The following is a 9,169-nucleotide window of genomic DNA, read 5'->3' on the forward strand; positions in this document are numbered from 1 at the left end:
GTCACGTTTGCAATTTTAAACTTAAAAATGTACAAATAATGTACAATGTAAATATGTACAAATTTCGCTGATAAAGTTAAAAATTTATAATTTTTTGAATTCCTATAAAAAAATTTTAAAAACATTACAAAAATCTCAACCCAATGCAATTTTTTGTTTCCCAGGGACCAGACCAACCAAACAATACATATAAAAAGCACGTAGCTGCGTCCCTGTTAGACCCACACGACTTGGAACATTACAATCCACTGTGCCCAAATAAGGTCACACGGTCTGTGCAGAAACCAGGGTGTGCACCAATATGGTGCACATAGTCGTTAACGTGTTAATAGCTTATCTAACTTTTTGCCGTGTTCTTCTCTGGAAGCGGTATAAATGTTGATTTGAGCCAGTTAGAAGGAATGACACACCATCGGTAGACCATATTAATTTCACAATTACGTTTAGTGACTCTTCGTTTTTTTACAACGAGTTTGGACTTTTTTCTTAGTTATATTTAGCTCTCCGCATGTATATTGTTCAGGAATATCTGATCTTATTGTATATATTATTGTAGCTGCAATGTCTAAGAGAATGCGTCATCTTAACGCAATATTATTGTTTATATGCATATTTATTGCAATATAAACCGAGATGTCTTAAAGACGTCGTTTTTCGTACTTTTTGTTTATCTATATGACGAGTCATTTTGACGTTCTTACGACCTTAAAGCGACGTACAAATGTCACATCCAAAATGACGCCTTAAGAGAAATCGGTAAGACGTTCTAAATAAGGGCTGAAAGACGTCGATGAGGCCATGCGTTTAGGGCTAAAATGACCAATCAGGACGACATAAAGACGTCTTTTACAGAGGTCAAAGTGACGTTCCTAAAATGACGTCATTCGGAGATCATTTTAGGTAACAAAAAGTATGTGGCCCCAATGTAACCTAAAAATGACTTCATTTGACGTTATTTCGCTACCTGAGTTGTATACACCAGCAGCCTCTTTAATTTTCTTGTGCATATTAAGAGTATCATATTTAGCTTCTAGAACTTCGATTTTGCGATATTGATCGTCAAGTCTTTCTATATTCTAATTTTGTTCTTTATTTTATGGTTCATCTGGTGGTATTCTATATTCTTCTTATATTAAACCGCGTCAAAAGTATTAGAACACATTTGCACCACGTTATCACGTCATATTAAAAAAAACCCAAAAATGACTATTAAGCCGGTGAAAATGGTCACTGCAGCCAATAATGTTGCCAACGTAAATCTGGTGTTTTTCTAATTTCTAACCAATAAATAAAAGATGGATAAACTCTATGGCGGTTAATTTAAATACATAATTTAAATTATTTTGCGATAGTTTTGCAAAATGTTTGTCGAGATTTAAACGAAATGTTGTGGTAGTACACTAAATTTTTATTAATATTTTGTAGACGACACTTAATCATTTTAGATACAATACAATGATAATGAATGTAAAGACTCGATATTTAATTTTATTTATTTGCTGTAAATTACATATACATACAGGGTGGCTAAACGAAAACGAACAGCGGCCATGTCGAGCTCGTAGAGATTTTAATGAAATGAAAAAGCTCCAACAATTCAAATTACCAAGGGAAAACATTTTTAAAATATAATACATCTGTTATCGCTTAGTCAAGATGGAACTAACCTCAAAAATTTTAAATAAAAACGTGGGCCGAGTAATAACTGGGTTGAAAGGTCTTTTGATTCTCTTTACGGCTATACCTAGTTTAAAGAATTTTACTTTATCGGTTCTTAAACTATTGACTATTTTAGCATTTAGTACAGTTTTTTGGAAAATAGTTGAAATTTTCTGTCAAACTATTAATTTATAACAATCATACATAAATTCTAGTCCAGCAAATACTGAAAATGGCCATTGTTGACCTCCATGCAATAATACAGATTTTGTTTAAATCGGGTTGCATAGATTTTACTCTTTAGGTGACTCCAAACAAAAAAATTCAGAGGTGAAAGATCGGGCGACGACGCCAGACGGGCCATTCAACAAAGTGTCTCCGTCCAATCCAACGATCAGGATAGTTCTCATCACAATAATTGCAGATAGCTATTGCGTAATGAGGGGGCGCACCATTCTGCTAAAACATCAACTTATTGATTGTTATTGTCATTTCCAATAATATTCGTTATTGCCGGATCGATAGCTTTTTGTAATAATCTGAGGTACATGTCCCCATCAAGATTACCGAGTATAAAAAATGGTCCAATAATATGATTGCCATAAATACCACACTAAACGTTTAATTTTGGGGATGTTGAGTAACTGCTTCGTGATAAATGTGTGGATTATAGTCCGACCAATAAGGGTAATTATGACGGTTTACAGTGCCGTTCAATTAAAGGAGAGTAGGTCTTCTTCTATACCAAAAGATCTTCCAAATAACTACGAGTAAATTAAATTTGTTTTTTTTAATTTTCAGAACGTTTTCGGTAGAAATTTCAATTATTTTAATCAAATTTAAATAATAACTAAATTAGTATCTTCAAAGTATACTTACTAATTACAAGTTACAAACAATTAATAATGTTATTGGCGTAAGCTGTTAATATCCGGTAGCACCAAAGTTATCATTAATACCACCATACAATTATAATTGCATCGTCGATGATCCTATCAAGAATTTATTCACGTTATAAGTGCATCGAATGCATTAATTATGCCCCTAGATAAATAAAATAATTTAAGGGCATCCATCATTTCAAAACGCGCCATGACAGCCAAGGTGGTTCTTGTAATGTGATTCTTTTTTTGTAAATGTGTTTTATAAGGGATCAACATTAGGAGGTTTTTTTTACGACGCAGCTGCATAGAGCCATTGACCAGCCAGCATTCCTAAATGGACTGTTTTTAAGGCGGGCTCCGAAAGGCATGACTTTTAATAATTTGACCAATTTAAAAAATAATTATAATCTTTATGTCCCAATGGGAAATCATTTAGTTTCAGTTAAGAGGTAGGCAGTTTTGTTTGTTTATTAAGATTTATTTTTCTCATTATTGTCATCCTTAAATTATATTTTTTTGTTTGACTAACAAATTATATTTAAAGGTTATTTAAAAATCATTTATTGTTTTTTGTTTTATAGTTGATTTATTTATTTATTTATGCAGTCTACAGATACAAAGTCCATTAAATGATTTCAATTGGTCCTTAATGACTAATAAGCATAGTATGTAAGCAGTACATATAACAAAATTAAAAAAAAATAGATTCTTTTTTCTCCAGCTAACACATAGGTAACTTAAAAAAAAAAAACAAAAAGAAAAAAAAACTTTCCCAAATGGTTCGTAAAATATGTCAATATGAAATAGTATTACCTAAGTTGGTATTTGTTTTTTTTTAATATAAAAAGTTCCTAAATCTCTATTGTTATGAATATTTACCGTTAACAGCAGTTTTTCGAGAAGAAATGAACAATCTATATTATTATGAACGATCTTATGTGTAAACAACAAGCAGGCCACAGTTCTTTTGGAAGTAAGTATTTTTAAATTAAATTCTGTCAAAAGGTTTTCATAAGATATATTCATCAGATATACACCATGTTTTTTATAGTAAAAATACCGCAAAAACTTTTTTTGAACTTTTTCCAACATTTGTACGTAAACGGAATAGAATAGACACCAAACAATCGAGGCATATTCCAATATGCTGCAAACATAGACATTACAGAGAGTAGTAATGGTCTTTAAATTAGTAAAGTTAAAGGCATTACGAATTATATATCCTAAAATCTTAAATGCCTTATTACCAACTGTGTTAATATGAGCATCGAAATGCAACTTATTGTCGAAAACTAACCCCAAGTCTTTTATTTCTGTTTTACATTTTAAGACATTAGTACAAATTTTATAATTGTAATTAATTAGCACTTTTTTTCTAGTAAAATTTACTGTAATACACTTTACAACATTAAAAGATAATTTGTTTTGTTTTGCCCAAAGTATTACCGTTGATTGAATATTTGGGAAGATACGCAATCCTGTGTTAAAAAGTGTACCCGGTCGACTATCGGATTGCCGTTGAGTTTCGTGCACCGTGTGGTGCTGCCGCGAAGCGTCAAATCTAGGAACGATTTATTTTAGCTGCGTGGACTTGGCTTTTGGCTTCTTTGAGTCAGGTTTTTAACGACGCTTGAATCTCTGGTTATGCGGCCGTGTTGGATATTTTTTTAAGATATGGGATGATGCTGCCAACTATGTTTTTATTATTTTTTTTGAACATACAACACGGTGTCATTTAAGTGGTGGTCAAGTGATAAGTGATATACTTAAGGGTGGAGGCATATTGAAATTTCTTAAAAGTTAAATTTTATAAACAAATAATTACTTATCAAAATGTTTTTGAGACAAAAATTAATACAAAAATATATATAAAAAGCTATTTTTACATAATTACCAACAAAGTTTAATACAAGTTATAATTCCAACAAACATTATGTTTCCTCCATTTTGTGTTCAAGAGGGTCAAGTTTTTAAATAAAAAGCCCGTTGCACTTAATTAACTAAAAACTAATATACAAAAAATATGTGGAACAAATTTTAAGATTTAAGTAGGTTTCACGTAAACATTATAAAGAATAATTGAAATAATTCATAAGACAATACCGATGGTAATATAACTTCTTGATCAATAATTTTTTGTAAAAAGTAACCCATTTTGTCATGTGATTCAATATCTGAAAAATTGTGCAGCATAGTGAGATCTGTAAAGTAAGGGGTTGTGAGTGAGGATGTTAATAGAAATAGAAAATAGGCCACATTTTATGTTTTAAGCGACACAGGAAAATTCTCAATTACCAGTTGTTACAACTATACTTAAAACTATAAAAAGATACCCAGTAACAAAAAAAAAACATTTTGTTTAAAGACCCCGCATCACGGTTATACAGGACGTCAATAGAGGTGGTATAATTAGAGGAAAGTTAAGCAATATAGTGTCCTTTTATAATAAAATCTAAATACGTCCTAAATTTTGCAAAAAACTAAAATTTGGCAAAATCATTTTATTTTTTTTCTGGCGTTATTTAAAAATATATGAAAAAAGTATTTATTAAATGAATAAATTATTGTGACCACTTTTTCTAGGTAGGTTTCACGTAAATATAAAGAGTAAATTAAATAATTAAAGATTTAATATCTATATTCGGTACTATAGTTTTTTAGAGTCAATAATTTTTTGCAAAAAGTAGCCCGTAATGTGATTGACAATACGGGCTTGTGAAACCAGCCAATATCTCAAAAACTGTGTAGGATAGTGAGATCTGTGAAGTACACTTTTTTTTGACAAAAATATTGAAAAATATTTGGATTTATGTGGATATCTGTAATTTTCGGTAATGCTCTTGTGGTTTTGCTTTCTTTATCTAATAAGTACGTTTTAACAACGTCTTGCCAAGATACAGAAAAACCATTTATTCGAAATTCTAACTTTGGATTCATAAAATTATTTCTTAAGCTTTTTAGTAAGTGAGGAACATCAAATAAGGTAAACACATTAGAATTGTTAATGGTAATAATGGGATTTCTTTCTGTTGCGCCTAAAATTTTAAACGCACTCCTATTGTTGGTGCCCTGATCATAAACTAGAGCGACTGGGAAAAGTTGTACATTTTGTATACCCCGAATAACATATGGTATTATTTGTGCCAGCATATTCTGTTTTATTGGCCCATTTAAAGTAAAATAGCAAAGCGGAACTTTCCAATTCTCAAACACGCCTCTAACAAAAAAAACTAACGCGGAATTGGCAACCTCGTTTTTTCGCCCAAGAAATCCCAAATCCTCGTATCCTTCAATAAAATCATAATATTTATTATATTGTAACTTAGGCTCTAAATGAATTTCATCAAAAAAGACTACACATGCTCGTTCTCTTCTAGACATGGTTTCGACCTTTATTTTTAATTTTTTTGTCAAAACATTTTCCAGACCAGTTTTTAAATTTATAACTCGAAGCCATGACTGAATCGTACGAAGCGATGACAAAAAAAACAACAATTTTTCTCTTAAAAACTTGTAAAATCCAGGCGACTTATAATAAAGAGAAAGTGCCAAATGTCGCTCATTGGTCGTCCAAACTTTTTTCCTCGTTGGAGATAACTGCATGTTAATTAGTGTTTTTACAGCTGTACTTTTTCCTTTAAGTAAATTTGCAAAAAGTTTTTAGACACTAGATTTGCTTTCTTTTTAAGGCGTAAATACTTATTTTTTTTAACTTTAAACTTTTTTTTAATGAAGTTAACTTAACACTTAAAACTCTTGATTTTTTTTTAATATTAGATTTTGTGGAAGATGGGGTATCTGGATAATCTACAGTGAACTTTGGAACTGTCAGCTGTATCAACTGTGAACTGAAGCCTCTTACGAGAATAAGTTTTTAATTGTTTATCTGAAATATAAAACAATTTATCCATCTTCTAAAACATTAAGGGGTCATTCAAAACAGTTAGCTATACAGTGCTTTCATTTCAAAACGAACCATCCTTAATAACTTCTCAAAAAAAACTTCCTAAAAAAACACGTGAATTTAAATATATAGGAGGACGTTTAATTTTATATTTTAACTAGGAATAAATTTTATAAATGGAAAAAAAGTTTATTAAGTTGTATCATTATATTACAGCCAGCCAGTTAAAGCTAAATTTGTTCTATATCACTAAAAATAACAGGTGTAGAATTATTTTTGAGCAATTGCTAAAGAATATTCAAATTCTTTAAAAACACTAAAGTTTAAAAGAAAATTTTAACTTCCTTTATTTAGAAACATATGGTTTATGGTTGATCGTTCTCACATATGCTTACTCGTTGACATATGCTTGATCTATTCGAAGACCAGAATAGATCAAGTGTTACCAATTTTACCAATTTTTAAAGAAAATATATCTCCTTAAAATTCAAGTAATTCATTTCTTATTTAGATTTAATTGCAAACAAAAGCAAATTTGGAAAAATTTACCAAACACTTACCATTTTTTGGACTATGCTGCAAAATATCAACTTGAATATGCGTGCCAGGCAATACATTTGTATCAATTGTATCTACAAATAAAAACTTTCTAAAGACGTGTATTATACTATCTGCTAAATTTAGAGACATTTAAGTACAAGTGCTCAAAATTGACCAGTGAATTCAGTTTTTTGTTTATTAAATATTAGGATTATTATAAATATATATAATAATATTACGATTTTCGAAACACCGTCAAAGACTAAAGTATCTAACAGAAAATTGAAAAGTAATCACCCAAAAGTAGTTTTCACTGTATTTTATTACTTAGATCTGTTATAAGTTACTAATTTTATTGGGTATTACGTCGCTTATAGCAAAAATCAATTTAGAAAATACCATTAAAAATACATTACTTGTAATAATCAATATTTAACAACTGAAAAAGATTTTATCAAAGATATCTTAATACAAAATAATTATTTTAGTTTGTTAGTTTAATTAGAGGTTGATAATGCACGTATAAAATTGAATCAACCAATTTTTACGACAAATCTTATTTTACTATTTATTCCAGGTTTTTCTTATAAGATAAAAAGCATTGCTAAAAAATTTAACATAAGAATTACTTTTAAATCACAAAACACATTACGATATTTATTAAGAAAAACTTAACCTTTCAATTAAAATGAACTTAATAAAAATCTAATATATAAAATTCTTTGTACTTGTGGTAAATTTTACATAGGTGAAACCTGTAGACCATTACCAATAAGAATTAATGAACATAAATCTTACATAAATAAATATATACCTATAAATATAAATATAGACCCTATAAATAAAAAGTAATATCCTATAAAAAGCTTCTTTATCCCGCCCAAAAATGTTTGTGATACGTCTTTAACATCTTCTAGTTAGCCAATTAAGTGGCCTGTTAAATTTAAAATATTTGTTTGCTGTAGAACTTTTTTTGAAAAGCGAAGCTTTCTTAAAATAAATAGGCATTTCCAAATTTTGCTAAAAAACAAACAAACTTTTTATCCTAAAATGATGAGATCTTTCGTCCATTTACATTTGTGCATTAAAAGAATTATCCTGTCTATATGTAAGTAATATATAATAATAATTATAGTTATAATAATAATATAATACTTATTGTCGTAATAGGTAAGGTTTGTCACCAACTTGTAAAAGGGTTTGAAAATATGCAAAAGGGCAAATAGGAATATTTTCAGTAATGCGAGCACGAGAATATATATATAGTATACCCACTCATGTACTTTTAATACAACAGTTAAAAAAATCTGCCTATAAAAAATAAAGTGTCAAGTTTAAGTAATATTATAATATTCTTTACTTACCATTTTCCCAATTTATTGATGAAACTTTCGCATCTAAACTCTCAAGGCTTTGAGCGTTACATGAGGTATCAGGCAAAGAAATTGTGTTTCTAGAGGCCGGTTCTATAATTTAGAGTAAATTTATAATACTAATTTGGAAGGAAACAGTAAAATATCAAAAATAATACCTTTCCATGAAATTGGTACAGCTGATTTTAAAAGTCTCTTTCGCTTTTTACTTACTGCAATATATATTTTGTCAAAATGTTTCTCGCAAACCACTTTGTTTTTTAATAAATTTTCATCCATAACATATGTTTCCGCATTGCCTATATTTTCTATCCACTGGTTAAGCAACACTGGTTTTAAAATCGGAAATTTGAAAAAACTGAGAACATTGTTTTTACATTTTCTTACATTATTGCACCCACGATACGCACACTGATTAATTTTGCCTAAAGGAGCCATTGTCTCACAAACTAAACACATTTACATATATCTATCTATTTGTGATTATGATATCCAAGAAAATTTTTTAACAACTACCAAATTGCAATACGGCAAACACGAACCTGTGCAAAAACTCTCCCACACGACTTAGGATGATCGGCCGATTACTAATGAGAAGCGACGGACGAAATTATTTTCGCGCATACTGGAGAGAATCGCCATCTATTTTTCACGCATATTTGCGGTCACGCTTTAGCCCATAAGGTTGCGTATCTTCCCAAATATTCAATCAACGGTATTACTCTATTCAGGTCATGCTGAAGGAGTTCGCAGTCCTTAATACTATTAGTTGTTGTATAAAATTTAAAATCATCGGCAAATATTTCACA

The sequence above is a fragment of the Anthonomus grandis genome, chromosome 3, assembly GCF_022605725.1.
Source record: "Anthonomus grandis grandis chromosome 3, icAntGran1.3, whole genome shotgun sequence".
NCBI lineage: Eukaryota > Metazoa > Arthropoda > Insecta > Coleoptera > Curculionidae > Anthonomus > Anthonomus grandis.